The sequence below is a fragment of the Chelonia mydas genome, chromosome 28 (assembly GCF_015237465.2).
Source record: "Chelonia mydas isolate rCheMyd1 chromosome 28, rCheMyd1.pri.v2, whole genome shotgun sequence".
Classification (NCBI taxonomy): Eukaryota; Metazoa; Chordata; order Testudines; family Cheloniidae; genus Chelonia; species Chelonia mydas.
The window spans coordinates 4727127-4743908 of NC_051268.2; the positions used below are offsets into that span (position 1 = coordinate 4727127).

The following is a 16782-nucleotide window of genomic DNA, read 5'->3' on the forward strand; positions in this document are numbered from 1 at the left end:
CAGGCTCTGGCCCCGCTTGAGACTATGGACCACTTTCTGGTGGCTTGTTTTTTTACCCAGCAGTTGTGGGGACTCCTGGCTCCACGAGGGGCAACTTTGGGACTTCCCCACTGGCCTTGCAACCTGGAGGCAAAAAGACCTTGTGCTCTTATGAAAAGCACTGGGGGGTTGTTGTATCTCTTCGATAGCTGCAGACACTGTGCATGGAAGCAGGAGCCGTGTCTCTGCCTCCATCTTTAAGTGAATTTGCTGACTTGGGTTTCCTTTCTGAGGCATGACGTGAGGCGTGTTTGGCACTTTTGCTCCTCGAGGCTCTCTCCTGCAGCAGTGCAAAGCGCGCTCTACCCAGAGCCGGAAAGAAATCCACCTTCAGTGTTTGCTGTTCATCCGGGGCCTGCTTTTCTTGGAGGGAGCAGATTGTAGGCCCAGGCTCAGACCGCCCCCACATCTGGTTACTGCTGCAGCTGTTGGGGCTAGTTCCTGTAGCGGGAGGCATGTGAGAGCTGTGTGCTGGAGTGGTGCCTGGGGGTACTCCATGCCTTTCCCAGGCAGAAGGTGTTTGTGTGTAGCCAGTTTCTGGGAAGCTTGGGTGAAGCTCAGCATTGGGGCCTGAATTTTCATTCCACTAAGGGGAGGAGTTTTACCTTTAGCTCCCTCCAAACAAGATCCACAACCTCAGCTGGCCCTTACCAGAGTGAGCCAGATGAGGGCCCTGGCTATGCCTGGATAGGACATTAAATGCCTAGCAAGTTCCACCCACTCATAGACATCTGCCCCCCATTCAGTGATCCCTCCCTTGGCTACATGGCCCTCACACACACACACTCCCCAAAAGCCTGCCTGGGGCACAAGAACTTCATCAAGGGCTGACAACAGGGTTTTTTTTTCTTTACTAGTTTTTGCTAATTCCCTCTTAAAAGCTCTTTGAACTATTTGCCTCACGTGGTCTCTCGGGTCCCCTAGGTAGGTTGCCCGTTTTTCTCTTTTGTAGCTCACCATTCTTTGGGATTAATCCTCTGCTCCATTCTATCAACAACTTTATTCTGCATGTCGTGGGAGCATCTGTCCCTCCTATCAGGAATGTCATTAGCTCCGGGGACAGGGGTGACCTAAACTAGCTCCATCAAGATAAAATTACCTGGCCCTTATCTCCACTCGGATTTCCCATGGCCTTAGCTAGCTTGATGTAAAACCACAACTATTCCTGCAGAAGAGACATAGCGTGTGTATAGTAGCTGGGGGGGGGGGGTCTAGCAGGTTTACTCAGAACCTCACCAGTGCTCCATCAGTTTTCCTTGTCTAAACAACCCCGGAGCGTCTCATTTCTACTGTTGCTCCCACTGCCAAGTGATTGTTAGAGTCACCAACTTCCCCTTTGGGCACCAATTTCCTCATTCCCATTGTTCTCACATTGCCATGGGTTGTGCTGAACATCACTGATTTATTGTACCATTTTCTCACTTAAAATATATTTGATTATAGCAAATTCTGTGACATCCAAAGACAATTGGGTGTGTGGGAGGGATTCCCCCCTTTCCCATCATCCCAGCAGTGTTTCCTAATGTCTCAGCTGTGCAGAGTTTATCTTCTTCACATTCTTTCCCTCCACTTCCCATAGTTTCCCAAGACACAGTGTTCTGAGCTCTCCGTGCTTGGGAATCCTGGTTCGATTTCTTTGATCCTAAATCAGACTCATTAGGTTTGGAGGTGAAAGAGTCACAGACCCAGAAGGAGAATGTTTAATTGGATCTAAAACCATGTGATCATTCTTTGTTTAAACCCCATATTTCATCTATAGGCAAAGCCACCTCCTGTCTTTTTCCTTCTGAGTTGGGATTGTTTTTGGATGGGAAGGCTGGCTGTTTTTTCACATTATGATGATGCTAAAACTTTCCTAAATCACATGACTCAGTAATTGTGAGATAGCGTGGAGTGAAGCAGGCTTCAAAGGATGAGAGGAGAAGATGGTGGGAGAATCTGTTGTCCTGATTCTGAGTCATCAGGTGTATCCTGCTCTGGAATTTAACTTTCTGTGAAACCAAAAGGTTCTTACCCCTCGGTGAGAGCTGGGTTTTTTTCTCTCTCCTGAAGGCCGTTTGGTTACGTAAATGTATATTAGTTTTGTCTGACTGAATGCAACAGATTTCAGGGGGACTTTGAGCCAAATGGTAAAATAGACTCTATTTTTTTTCTTTTTCTTTTGCTATTTTCCCACCCTGCCATGATGACACAGAGAAAGTCCAAGTGCAGTTCAGTCAACAGGAGAGAATACGCCAAGTTATTGGACATGCTAACAAAGGAATAGTAGTGTGTTTAAATCTCTGCTCTGAAATTGTGATCTACAGCAGACGCCAAACTGTGCAACTAACTGAAGCAAGTTCAGATGATCACAGTGGTGTTCAATTGTTCAGGTCAATATTGTCTCAGACGATCCATGGAGAGAATTCCAAAGTAAGAAGCATGGAACGGTGCAAAATCCCCTTGTATTTGGTTCTCAAACAGGTTGTGTCCCAGGCCCTACAGGAGGTTACTCCTGAAGATTTCACCTGGCTAATCTTGTGAATTAGGAAATGCTGTCCTGAACGACGTAGATGTGGAGGAAAGAGAAGTGGTGCTTTGCTGAACTCACCCTTTCTAGTTGCTGCAATTGTGTATAAAATGAAATCAGTGTTGAATGTGAGACAGCCGCAGAAAAATAACTTTTTTCTCATAGAAACCCCACCTCTGGTAACTCAGTGAGACTTGGACCCAGGGCTCTAATCTGGTTCCTAATTTAGCTGAATGACAGCATCTTAAAGAAATAAACTGGGCATGTTTGAGAGGCCATTCTTCACTACAATTACCCAGATTTTGGGTGGTCTGGTAAAGGATTCTACAATGGAGAAGTGTAAATTTACCCTGACCAAGGCAAAGGATTTGCAAGAACTCAGGTAGAAATAATAGGCACGCACTTGTTCATTTTCACCCCAGAGAAGAAGCTGGGGTGCACTATGACCCAGGTCAAGCTGTTTTTGGAACACCATGGCTGCTCCTCTGAAAACTGCCTAGTACAATGGCACTGATTACAGTCCCAAAGGACGCCAGGTTTAGATTGGGAACAATTGTCCTCTACCACGGAGATCCAAAGTTCCATGAGGCAAAGTGAGAAATGGTTGATGCCTTCAGAGGACGTTCCTTCCCCATGGATCCCAGTCTGGCTGCCTGGTTGGACAACAAGGACGTTCATGCTGTTGAAGGGATGGTAACCAATGAAGGAATGAATGGGTCAGGCCCAGAGTTCAGACTGCAGCATTCACAAATCTTGTGTCCTGATTCTATGCATTTGTCTCTTAATTTTGCTCTTGTGTCTTATGCATTTGGACCCCTTCTCCTCCACCTCCTGCTACTTCGGAAGATTACAAAGTGTGAAAAAAATTACAGGTGTTTTTTTATCATGATGCAAACCTGCCCTCCTAGGAGACCCTTTCTACCAACACTTATGGCTGAAGACCCAGAGATAAATGAACTATCAGAAGTGGAATGAATCTATATTGGGGTAAACCGTAACGGCTCACTTGGTCTCAACTGGGATTTCAAAGGAAACTAACACATATCATAGAATCATAGACGATTAGGGTTGGAAGGGACCTCAGGAGATCATCAAGTCCAACCCCCTGCTCAAAGCAGGACCAATCCCCAACTAATGATGTGATAGCCTGAATTATATTGGAAAACTGAATTATATGTTGTTGTTTTTTTCCTTTTTGTTACTAATATAGGCAATGGTGGTTAATGCTAAAAAGTTTATTTTGGATAATTTATTCCCTTTGGACAGAGGAGTTCTGACATCAAACCTTACTCCAAAGCTTGGGATGGGAGAAGTAATGGATCTGAGAGTACAAACTCCATAGAGAATTTAATTATTTGTTTTTCAGATGGAATTCATTTGGATAAGTGCTAAAGTAAATGTCTGTAAAGAGGAAAACAATGTGTTTGACCTTTTCCCTCGTTAGATTTTAAGGATCATGGAATTACCACCTTCTTGTTTGCAAAGGAAAGATGTGAGATGTGTCATGAGATACACCCACTTATTAATAAGAATTGTGGTGGATGCACAACACGGTGGGTATTTTCTCTTTTAAAAATTCCTGGAGCCCATTTTATTTTTGGTGCTGAGCTTCAGAGGGGGAAGGATAGCTCAGTGGTTTGAGCATTGGCCTGCTAAACCCAGGGTTGTGAGTTCAGTCCTTGAGGGGGCCATTGAGGGATATGGGGCAAAAATTGGGGCTTGGTCCTGCTTTGAGCAGGGGGTTGGACTAGATGACCTTCTGAGGTCCCTTCCAACCCTGATATTCTATGATTCCTTTTCCTTTGGAGGAGGGTAGCTCTCAGAGGAAGGGTATTTAACCCTCAGGCCAGGCTGTGGAATCAACTCAAAACACACATTTGTTTTTCTTTTACTTTCTTTCCTTTTTGTTGTTGCTGAATATATCTTTGGGTTTCACACATCCACAATGAATATGGTTTGCAAGAACAGCTATTTTAGGAAAACTGCTGAGTTAAAGGAGACTTCTCCAAACTGATGGTAGCCCAAAGTCAGCCTCATTCCCTGGTGTTAGTACATGTTAGTGAAAATAATGCCTTAAGTTCTTTCTTTCTATAGATTTGGTTCATAGATATAGATATAGATAGTAACGATGCTTTAGCGTCTTTATCTTCAATGAAGAGTGTGTCTGAATTCTAAGGCCCAGAACACAGCTCTTGACCAATGTGCAACCCTATTCAGGAATTTATTCATTATCATAGAATCATAGAATATCAGGGTTGGAAGGGACCTCAGGAGGTCATCTAGTCCAACCCCCTGCTCAAAGCAGGACCAATCCCCAACTAAATCATCCCAGCCAGGGCTTTGTCAAGCCTGACCTTAAAAATATCTAAGGAAGGAGATTCCACCCCCCCCCCCCGCCCCAGATAACGCATTCCAGTGTTTCACCACCCTCCTAGTGAAAAAGCGTTTCCTAATATCCAACTAAACCTCCCCCACTGCAACTTGAGACCATTACTCCTTGTACTGTCATCAGCTCCCACTGAGAACAGTCTAGATCCAGCCTCTTTGGAACCCCTTTTCAGCATTAAATTATGCTGCGTTTAAGAACTCTAGGGTGCCTTCATGTCTGTAAATCTCTTGATATTTTTGGACGCCATCTCCTTAACATATATTTAAAGTGCTAACATAGTCATATATAGATTAGGGACACTAGTGAGAGATTATTGTTACAGCAGGTGTTTTCTGTTGGTGAAATCAACATGGAAGAATGATTGTGGGGCAAGAAAGACCCACTGAGAGATATTAACTTGAAGACTTGTTAGTCCTCTCAGCTGTAAATCATCATGCCTTCTCCCATGAGTCGGGTAAACTGCGAATGTACAGCAATGACACCAGAACATATGTTTCTGGGAGAATATTCTTGGCACCTAGGTTTCCTTTGTCTGAAACCCTATACAGTGATACTGATGTGGGAACTTCGCTGGGGGGATGGAAAGTGCGCAGATGCAGGAGAGACACCGATCCAGCTCTTAGTCTGAGAACAAAGGGTGGCATTGTCTGTACTCTGTATAGTGCTGTACTAATCTCTGATTAACAATCTTCGATTAAATCATTTCAGCCGAGCCTGTTGTTTCGACAATCTCGAGTCGCTCACTCAGACACGCAACTGCTGGGCATGTTGTCGGTATTCAAGGCATAGTTCATACCTGATTTACCTGGAAGATCTCAGGGGAGACACCATGAATTGGGATAAACTGGGATCATCATCCACAGACACCAAGGGAAAGGCTGAAGTCCTTTGCCTTTCAGGTCACCAGGGTGTCTAAGAGAGACTGGTCCTCCCCGGGAAGGAGCTTGCAACATCAATGACAGGGTATGCCTGTATTCTTTACCTAATAAAACCCATTAGTAGGGAGTGCTGGGCCAGCTACCCCATTGCTTGGTTCCTTGACTACAGCTCCAGCTCCTACCACACAAGTCCAAAGACTGAAGGAGCTGGAGAGTTCCAACCCCTTCTCATTTTAGTATCTTATTTTTCCTTTTTCTGTTTTTTCTCCTTCCTTTGCATTAACGGGGAGATGTCCTGACTTTTCTATAACATTAGAGAGTGACACGGTCGCTTAGTGCGTGCGCCTGTGTTGATCACCCGTAAAATCCACAGAGGAAGGCATCAGAGCGACTAGTTGCCCGAATCTTTGTAGCTCAAAAACTCTCCCTGATGACATGCCTGAGTGTGTGTTTCATTCTGTGCAAGCACACCAATAAATTCAGCTGTCAGCGGTAGCGAGAACTATTAGACTTCTGCTCATGAAAGCCTCAAGAAGGGCTGTGTCTGTGTTGGGGGTGGAAAGAGAAGGATTAACCACACACGAGTTCAGCCAAAGGAGGAAGCTTTAATTGGCTTTGAGGTTGTAGTTTAAACATGAACAATCCTTTGGTTTCTGTCCTGAAATATTTAACAAGCTCAGTGTGGATTGCACAGTGTGGGTGAAGCATAGAATACCAGGGTTGGAAGGGACCTCAGGAGGTCATCTAGTCCAACCCCCTGCTCAAAGCAGGACCAAGCCCCAATTTTTGCCCCATATCCCTCAATGGCCCCCTCAAGGATTGAACTCACAACCCTGGGTTTAGCAGGCCAATGCTCAAGCCACTGAGCTATCCCTCCCCCGCAAAGTTCTCTGAGGTTTCCAGTAACTGGACAGCTGCCTCCTTGGCTTCCTGTTTTAGGATTTATAAGGGTTGATGACCCGTTGTATTAATCTGATCATTTGACTTCATTGATAACATGAGTCCAATGCAATAGAATTGTTAACGCATTGATTTACTGATTTTGACCTTAACATGCTAACAGTGCATTCGCCCCCATAGTTAGTTTAGTCATGTGTACAGTAGTTTAGTCTTATTGATGTGTGTTCTTGCTTTTTTTTTTTTTTTTTCATTTTAATAAAATGTATAAAGGGGAATCTGGAGTCATTTTTTTCAATAAGCAACGTGGGCCAGAACCGCCGAAAATCAGGGTGGAGATCAGCGAGTCGACCTTGAATTGCTATCTAAATGAACCCTTTCGTTCTCACAGAGGAGCAGCCAAAGGGAGCCTGTAACTGGAGGAGCTCTGGGCATCACAAGGGAAAATGAGCTCCCTCTCCCAGGTTTTTGGGAATTGGGTGGGGTAGTGTTGATGAGTGAGGAGGGGTCAGCCTCTCTGCAGTGGCAGGTGAGGGTGGCTTGCTCTGCAGTCTCTGTCAGGGCTAGGCCCAGCCTGTGGCCTGATCTGGTTGTCTGTTCCTGGTCAGGCCCAGCTGATGTTGGGGGTTTTATTTGAAGGGTTGCTAATGGTGGCAAAGCGCCTGTACAGTTCAGCAAATGTGGTGCTGGTAAAATAAATGAATATTTGTTAACAAGGCATATCAGGACATTGCTGGAAAAAGGCAGAGTTAAGGTTATGTGGACAACCTTAACTGCATTTCCTGGTTTTCAGAAGTTTGAATTTTGCTGACATTGAGGTTCTGAAAGAAATAACATCTCACCAGGCAATCTTCAGTAGGCATTAGTCAAGTTTTTTGCCCTTTAATTAATAGAAGTAAGGAAGGTCCTAGCTGCCAACTAGCTATTAACCAGCTAGCAAGGACAACTGTAGGGCTAGATAGATGGAAAGAAAACAATGAAAATGTGCATCAGCAAAGACCATTTTGAAACAAATACATGTCTCCTACCTGGGAAGAAGCAAAAGAAAGTGACTGAATGCCATTCTCTAAGGGAAAGGTTTCACACCTCCATCTTGGGTGTCTTTGTTGTAAAGGTGAAAAGGAAGAAAAGTCAATTGAATTCACAGGAAGAAGTTAGCAGATTTCTTCCCCTTCCCAGGCCCCAGAGTGTACGTTGTTTTCCATGTAACCCTTTACTTTATAGTTAACTCCTCCCCCTTGGTCTGAATTTCTTCTAGTAATAAACTCTAGTTTTGCTTTCAGCGTCTCAACATGTGTAGGCTTCGATGAGTAAGGGCCATTTCATTTCCCATTCAACCTGTCTCACCTACAGATGCCATGTGCCCTTGCCATGTGCCCTGCCCAGGTGTGTGTCCATTCACACCCCATCCATTTTTCCACTCTCCATCTTCACAGATTCCCTGCACAGGGAAGAGGGCTTAGTGCCCAGATCTATGGCTAAAGCGTTGTCAAGTGTCACTTACATTTTAAAAACCCAAGAAGATGCCGGCAGCCCCCAGCTCTTCCTGCTCCCTCTCTCCCTGGGTGGTTCAGCTGGGCTGCAAAAGCTCCCCAGTCAGTTAGACATCACAAAGGGACCGTGGGTTTCCCAGGTAACTAGGGAATAAAACCCTCTCTGCAGGGGCCTGACTGTAGGGGCTGGCCTGGCCTGCCTTTTTGAGTGGGTCTACTCTGCACACTAAGCATGGTTTGAGCCCAAGCCCCCAGTCTGTGCAGACACAAATCAGTCCGACTTGGGTCAGCAGGCGCTCAGGACCCAGGTCCTAGGACACAGCAAGGGAGGATGGTCAGATACTGAGCCCAGTCCCTGTCATTGCACACTGGGGATGCAGGTCAAGCGGCAGATCCAAGTCAGAATGGCTGCGTAGTGCAGTGTGGGTATGTAACACAACGCCCACCCCCAAGTCCTCAACGGTGGATCAGGCAGAAGAGGATCGTTGGATCGACAACGGCTGTGAAAGCGGGTGAAGGCTGCAGTGAGTTGGGATCTCCAGTCGTCTCGGACTTTCCCTGCCGCTAGGCCCCAGACCTCCTGCTTGTCATGATCGTGCGGTCACTGCTGGTGCATCAGCTGTCCCATGTTCAAAGACAACACGCGCAGGCATCTACCATGCCCTGAAGGAGTGTCTCAAGAAAACTGATGTGGACATCCCAAGTAGGGTGACCGGATGTCCCGATTTTATGGGGACAGACCCAATATTTGGGGCTTTGTCTCATAGAGGCGCCTATGACCACCCACCCACTGTCCTAATTTTTCACACTCGCTTTCTGATCACCTAAGCGCAAGCTGGGAGGAGCAAGCCACCAACTGACCTCAACGGCGCCACGTCCTCCCGCAGGCAAGTGGCCTGCTTCGAGGAGAAGCATCTTCCCCTCCAAGCGAAACAGAGAGAGAAAAGGAAGGAAAAAGAGGAACTTTCTCCCAGCAGGCAGCTGATCCACCAGGAAATGTCTGTACTTACTGTGGGCAGATCTGTGGTTCCAGGCTCGGACTCCTGTGTCATCTCAGGACCCACATGTAAATCCATGCTGGAGATCATCCTCGAATCGCGGGATCGCTGGTGGTGGCCTGTTCCATGTCTGTGAGACCTGGGTCAAACACGTGTAAACCCAGGTTCACAATGCAGTGGGGATGGTTAAACATGGGCTTGGAAACAACCAGTCCTCAGGCACAGGTCACACAGACCTTTGAGAGAGCTGTCACCTTGAACCCTGCTGGTTTTCCTCTTCTTGTTGGGTTTCTTAGACCACTAAGAGCTGTAGGTTTGTCACAGGACAAACAGCCCTTGTTGGTCTCTGAGACAATCTAGTCTGGGGCTGTCTGGATGAGGAAAGAGAAGGGCAGAAAGATTATTCTGGATGAGAGGCTGAGTCAGAAGCATTTGGAGTCGCAGCAGTAGCAGGTTGTTATCCTGTAGTAGGTTAGCCATTGGCTTGGGGAGCGTGGAATGAGACACACACACACACACACACACACACTTCCAGGGAATATTACAGCTATTTTCTATCAGCTAGGGAATGTAGAAAATGCACTATCCAACCCCTGCAGTATCCCTATGCATCTTCGATAACTCCCGTCACCCCCCCCTCCACATGCTCCTAACTCCCTTCCACCCTCAGTGGCTCCTGGCTCTGTCTTCTCCCTGCTCCTAGAATCATAGAATCATAGAATATCAGGGTTGGAAGGGATCTCAGGAGGTCATCTAGTCCAACCCCCTGCTCAAAGCAGGACCAATCCACAACTAAATCATCCCAGCCAGGGCTTTGTCAAGCCTGACCTTAAAAACTTCTAGGGAAGGAGATTCCACCACCTCCCTAGGTAACGCATTCCAGTGCTTCACCACCCTCCTAGTGAAAAAGTTTTTCCTAATATCCAACCTAAACCTCCCCCACTGCAACTTGAGACCATTACTCCTCGTTCTGTCATCAGCTACCACTGAGAACAGTCTAGAGCCATCCTCTCTGGAACCCCCTTTCAGGTAGTTGAAAGCAGCTATCAAATCCCCCCTCATTCTTCTCTTCTGCAGACTAAACAATCCCAGTTCCCTCAGCCTCTCCTCAGAAGTCACGTGCTCCAGACCCCTAATCATTTTTGTTGCCCTCTGCTGGACTCTTTCCAATTTTTCCACATCCTTCTTGTAGTGTGGGGCCCAAAACTGGACACAGTACTCCAGATGAGGCCTCACCAGTGTCGAATAGAGGGGGACGATCACGTCCCTCCATCTGCTGGCAATGCCCCTACTTATACACCCCAAAATGCCATTGGCCTTCTTGGCAACAAGGGCACACTGTTGACTCATATCCAGCTTCTCGTCCATTGTAACCCCTAGGTCCTTTTCTGCAGAGCTGCTGCCGAGTCATTCGGTCCCTAGTCTGTAGCGGTGCATGGGATTCTTCCGTCCTAAGTGCAGGACTCTGCACTTGTCCTTGTTGAACCTCATCAGATTTCTTTTGGCCCAATCCTCTAATTTGTCTAGGGCCCTCTGTATCCTATCCCTACCCTCCAGTGATATCTACCTCTCCTCCCAGTTTAGTGGCATCTGCAAACTTGCTGAGGGTGCAATCCACACCATCCTCCAGATCATTAATGAAGATATTGAACAAAACCAGCCCCAGAACCAACCCTTGGGGCACTCCGCTTGACACCGGCTGCCAACTAGACATGGAGCCATTGATCACTACCCGTTGAGCCTGATAATCTAGCCAACTTTCTATCCACCTTATAGTCCATTCATCCAGCCCATACTTCTTTAACTTGCTGGCAAGAATACTGTGGGAGACCATGTCAAAAGCTTTGCTAAAGTCAAGGAACAACACGTCCACCGCTTTCCCCTCATCCACAGAGCCAGTTATCTCGTCATAAAAGACAATTAGATTAGTCAGGCATGACTTGCCCTTGGTGAATCCATGCTGACTGTTCCTGATCACTTTCCTCTCGTCTAAGTGCTTCAGAATGGATTCCTTGAGGACCTGCCCCATGATTTTTCCAGGGACTGAGGTGAAGCTGACTGGCCTGTAGTTCCCCGGATCCTCCTTCTTCCCTTTTTTAAAGATGGGCTGGGGTAATATAGTGAATTCCAGCACTGGCCATGGGGGTAACAAACCTTAGCCCGTCATTTTGCCTTTAGCCAAGTGCTTGGGCATAAAATCCACTGTTCTTAATGGGGGTAGGAGTCAGCAATTATTGAATTAAAAAATCTTCAGGGAAGTAGCTGCAAGTGGTGGCCAAAGGTTTCTTTGTGTTCACATCTGTACAGGAATGAGACATAAAGCAGAAATGGGGGAAGGGGCTCTAAATTTAAATCAGTTTTAGAGAGAAATGTGTTCAAACACAGTGAGACCCAGCTGCTTCCCCCAAGCCTTAGGAGGGGATTAGCTGCCAACGGCTGCGGCTGCTGCCCTGAGGGGAGCGGTATAAGCTGTCTGCCCGTGGATGCAGCCCACCAGCTGGTTCTCCTGGGGCAGAAGGTGAGTGGCTGGGCAGGGATGCCTCACTGGCTGGGGTCAGGACTATGAACAGGGGTCTCAGGAACCTGCCTCCAGTGGGGGTCAAGGATGCTGAGGAGGTGGAATCTCAGCATCACAGTCATCAAGAGTCAAAGCTGCTTGGGGGTGAGCATGGGGGGCAATGGCCCTAGTGGATTTTTTTGTGGATCCCTTTCACTACTTGCCCACAACAACCTGGCAGCCCGCAGCTTTCTCTTTGCACTACGATCATGTGCTCTGTGGAAAGGGGCTTCTAGGAACCCGTATTTTCAGCTGCATTAAAGAGTCATAAAGGAGAAGGAAAAGTTAATGCCTTAGAAAAGTCTCTCTGTGTGTGTTAGATGCATGGGAGGGTGTCTAGAAACCACTCAGCTCTAGTCTCTTTTCCCTGATTTCCTTTAGAAAATGTGAAGCAGGGAGCAAAAATAACTGCCCTCTCTGAGGCTTGAACTCAGGACCTTCAGATTATGAGACTGATGCACTGCCAACTGTGCTAAGAAGGCTCAGGAAAGTTTAACTTCAGTGCATATAGGACCCTCCTCCAGCAGTGTCTGGGGCAGAGAAGGAGCCAAGGGGTGTGCTGGAAGAAGCGGGGAGATCTGGTGCCCAGAGACCTGTCCTGGCAGCTTTCTCAGCAGCAAAGAAATCAATTCCCCCTACCAGCGAACAATCTACCAGAAATGATGGCAGTATGGGACAGGGGGTGTTCCCAAGCCAGGGACCCACTTCCACATTTTAGAGTTTAAAAATTACTCTCATTACCCTCGTGTCATAACCATATAGCTAAGGGTAGCCTAGAGTTCCTCCTTACCTGTAAGGGGTTAAGAAGCTCAAATAACCTGGTTGGCTCCTGACCAAAAGGACCAATGGGGAAAGAAGAGACTTTCAAATCTTGGAGGGGAGGCTTTGTTTGGTGTGTTCTCTTGGGAAGCAGGGAAGTTCCACTCCCTCAGGGAATTGATGGGCAGGATCCCCTGGGGGAATAACATGAGGGGGAAAGGAGTCCAGGACAGCTGGCTGTATTTCAAAGAATCCCTATTGAGGTTACAGGGACAAACCATCCCGATGTGTAGAAAGAACAGTAAATATGGCAGGCGACCAGCTTGGCTTAACAGTGAAATCCTTGCGGATCTTAAACATAAAAAGAAGCTTACAAGATGTGGAATATTGGACAAATGACCAGGGAAGAGTATAAAAATGTTGCTCGGGCATGTAGGAATGAAATCAGGAGGGCCAAATCACACCTGGAGCTGCAGCTAGCAAGAGATGTCAAGAGTAACAAGAAGGGTTTCTTCAGGTATGTTGGCAACAAGAAGAAAGCCAAGGAAAGTGTGGGCTCCTTACTGAATGAGGGAGGCAACCTAGTGACAGAGGATGTGGAAAAAGCTAATGTACTCAATGCTTTTTTTGTCTCTGTCTTCATGAACAAGGTCAGCTCCCAGACTGCTGCGTTGGGCAACACAGCATGGGGAGTAGGTGGCCAGCCCTCTGTGGAGAAAGAAGTGGTTAGGGACTATTTAGAAAAGCTGGACGTGCACAAGTCCATGTGGCCGGATGTGTTGCATCCGAGAGTGCTAAAGGAGTTGGTGGCTGTGATTGCAGAGCCATTGGCCATTATCTTTGAAAACTCATGGCGATCGGGGGAACTCCCGGACAACTGGAAAAAGGCTAATGTAGTGCCCATCTTTAAAAAAGGGAAGAAGGATGTGGATAAATTGGAGAGAGTCCAGCGAAGAGCAACAAAAATGATTAGGGGTCTGGAACACATGACTTATGAGGAGAGGCTGAGGGAACTGGGGATGTTTAGTCTGCAGAAGAGAAGAATGAGGGGGGATTTGATAGCTGCTTTCAATTACCTGAGAGGTGATTCCAGAGAGGATGGTTCTAGACTATTCTCAGTGGTAGAAGATGACAGGACAAGGAGTAATGGTCTCAAGTTGCAGTGGGGGAGGTTTAGGTTGGATATTAGGAAAAACTTTTTCACTAGGAGGGTGGTGAAACACTGGAATGCGTTAGCTAGGGAGGTGGTAGAATCTCCTTCCTTAGAAGTTTTTAAGGTCAGGCTTGACAAAGCCCTGGCTGGGATGATTTAACTGGGGATTGGTCCTGCTTTGAGCAGGGGGTTGGACTAGATGATGTCCTGAGGTCCCTTCCAACCCTGATATTCTATGATTCTATGATTCTACGATTCTAAGCATCAGGTCAGAAAACTCCTTCTCCTATAAACCATCCTAAAAGTCTCTCATATTACAAAAATTGTAAGTAAAAGCCAGGCAAGGCGTGTTAGATTATCTTTTGTTCTGCTTCTGAATTTTTCCTTTGCTGGAGGGAGGTTTATTCCTGTTCTTTGTAACTTTGAAACTAAGCCGAGAGGAAGTTCTGCTGTGTTTGTGAATCTTTTGTTACCCTGTAAAGTTATTTTCCATCCTGATTTTACAGAGGTGATTTTTACATTAAAAAAAAATAAAATTCTTCTTTTAAGAACCTGTCTGATTTCTCTATTGTCCTAAGACCCAGGAGGTTGGGTCTGTGATCACTTTGTAACCAATTGGTTAGGATATTATTCTGAAGCCTCCCCAGGAAAGGGGGTGTAGGGCTTGGGGGGATATTTTGGGGGAATAGGAACTCCAGGTGATCCTTTCCCTGATTCTTTGTTAAATCACTTGGTGGTGGCAGCATACCCTCCAAGGACAAAGACTTTGTGCCTTGGGGAAGTTTTAACCTAAGCTGGTAGAAATAAGCTGAGGGGGTCTTTCATGCGGGTCTCCACATCTGTACCCTAGAGCAGTGGTCTCCAAACTTTTTGGATCATGCGCCCCCAGGGCCAGCTCTAGGGAAGCACAAAAAAAAAAAAAAAAGAGAGAGAGAGAGAAGAGCTGCCGCCAGCAAAGAATCAAAGGTCCAGGAGTGCAGCTGCAGCCATGCCAGCGGCGCACCCCCAGGGATGGTCTTGTGCACCCCCTGGGGTGCATGCACCCCGCTTTGGAGACCACTGCCCTAGAGTTCAGAGGGAACCCTGACAGCTAGGATGGCACTTTCCATGTGAATTAGGCAAAGCAAGTTGAGGAAGCTACCTGGATAATAGAAACCAGGGCTCTAGGTAAGGCTTGAACTCGTAACCCCAGCAGCAGTCCCCTTTGCACTAGCCAGTTGCACCCACTGCACGTGCTTCTTACACAAAATAGGCCGTTACCAGTCTCTGCGGTTCACACCTTTGCCTGGTAATTGAAAGGTGGATGCTTCAAACCTAACTAAAGACGTGGCTTTTCAGTGACGAGACTCCAGTACATTTTAACAGGAAGAAAATCTCTATTCTGGTCTAGCCCCATTTGACTCCTTCTGCCTGTCTTCTCCCCCAGCCCCCTGTCTCTTTTCTTCCCCACTGGGGCCCTGCAGAGAGGAGCCCCAGTCAGTCTCTGTCACAGAGAGTCTGTGTCCCATAAGGGGAGGGAGGGGTCCCTGTAAAGCAGTGATAATGGGGAAGGGAGGGGTGCATGGTTAGGGGGAGAAAGGGTGGAGAACTAACAATGGGGCCCAGAGAGATTCCCCCATGAATCGGGGAGATCCCCTGCTGCCCACCATCAGCCAGCTGTGGGAAGAACAACTTGGGATTGCTTGGGGAAGCCACTTTTAAAAACACAAGTGTAACTTGCTAAAATTACATTTTAATAAGACCAACGCCTCCTCAAACCCAGCGTCACAATCACTGGGATGACTTTGTCCTGATATTTTACCGGCTGCAGCCACAAAGTGAGTCAAATTACAGCTCCCGTTCGGAGTCAATGCACACAGACGAATCCAGAGGCTTTTCATTCCTTAGGTTCTGCCGCCATTTCATTTCTGGCCTGTTCCAAGATTTATCGTTGTGCAAAGCAACATTAGGCCCTTGGGAGTGTCCCCCCCCCGGTCCCGCCTGCCTCCCCAGGCAATTTAAAGGGTCTGAGACCCCCCCCACCATCACCAGCCGCACAAGGGGGCTAAGGCGGCTTCCTGCCCGCTCTCGCGCCGTGTGGCGTGCCGGTCTCGGAAGCGGCTGGCACGTCCCTGCGGTCCCTGGGGTGGGGGTGGGGGTCTTCATGAGCTGCCCCTGCCCCGAGGGCCGACTCTGCCAACTGTGGCAATGGGAGCTGCAGGGGTGGGGTCTGCGGGCAGCGGTGCGCAGAGACCCCCCTCCCCACACACACACCTAGGGGCTGCTGCCAGAGGGGGGGTGCGGGTCACTTTCGGGATATGCCTGAGGTAAGTGCCACACCTCTCACCCTCTCCTGCATCGCCAACCCCCTGCCCGAGCCCAGACCCTGCACCCAAACTCTCTCCCAGAGCCCAGCCCCTCCCCCTCCCCCACCCAAACTCCCTCCCAGAGCCTTAGGCAGGTGTGTGTGTCGGGGGAGGGGGGGGCAGGACTTGGCCCCATTCTGGGCACCACCAACAATTATACATCCCTGTCCAGCCCAACCTTCTGCTGATGCACCTCAGCCCCCACCCGTGCAGGGTTTGAAGCTTGCATTGCTTAAATTCCAGGACACTGGGGGATTTCAGCTCCCCTTTGTCCAGAGAGAACCTTCTCCCCACTCCCAACCAGATTCGTGTCCATGGGATGACTGTAGGGGGGCTGGGTCCTTCTGTGTCTTTTCTCTCTCTAGGACAGGCCAGGGGTATCTGGGGCATCTGAGCACCCAGGACCTTCTGTGGAGCTGCCCTTTGCCTTCCCCTTCTATGGTCTCATCTGTCATCGACTCCAGCCTGTTTTCTATCCATCGTCAGCACCATCCCAAGCCAGCTGCACTCACCTCAAAAGGACAGTGTCCCCTGGTGGGTGTAAATCACTGACCTCTCTCCTCTCTGAGCACTGACTGCCCCTCCATTTCCTTGCCCCTCAGTCTGGGCAGAGGGGACCTTTCCCTGCAGTGCTGGAGGATTCTCCCTTCTCATCCACCATTGTCCCAAACAGCACAGCGGGTGGGAATCTTAAAAGTACCGAGGTGACTTAGGAGCAGAAACCCCCCCAGACCTTCCATGCAATTGGCACTTGCCCCTCCCTGA

The 16782-nt window shown here is 48.0% G+C and overlaps 3 protein-coding genes and 1 non-coding gene across 16 annotated transcripts in view; 1 reads left to right on the forward strand and 3 right to left on the reverse strand.

The window, feature by feature from the left end:
* LOC102943236 (zinc finger protein 883) overlaps positions 1-16782 on the forward strand; it is a 2438435-nt gene that overhangs the window by 1297675 nt on the left and 1123978 nt on the right.
* Positions 1-16782, reverse strand: part of LOC114020163 (zinc finger protein 501) — a 1907800-nt gene that overhangs the window by 1263676 nt on the left and 627342 nt on the right. The window lies entirely within an intron of this gene.
* Positions 1-16782, reverse strand: part of LOC119564595 (zinc finger protein 883) — a 1467279-nt gene that overhangs the window by 415475 nt on the left and 1035022 nt on the right. The gene's annotated exons all lie outside the window — the stretch shown is intronic.
* TRNAM-CAU lies at positions 12170-12242 on the reverse strand. Its single transcript has one exon. It is a non-coding gene; the product is annotated as a tRNA-Met (tRNA).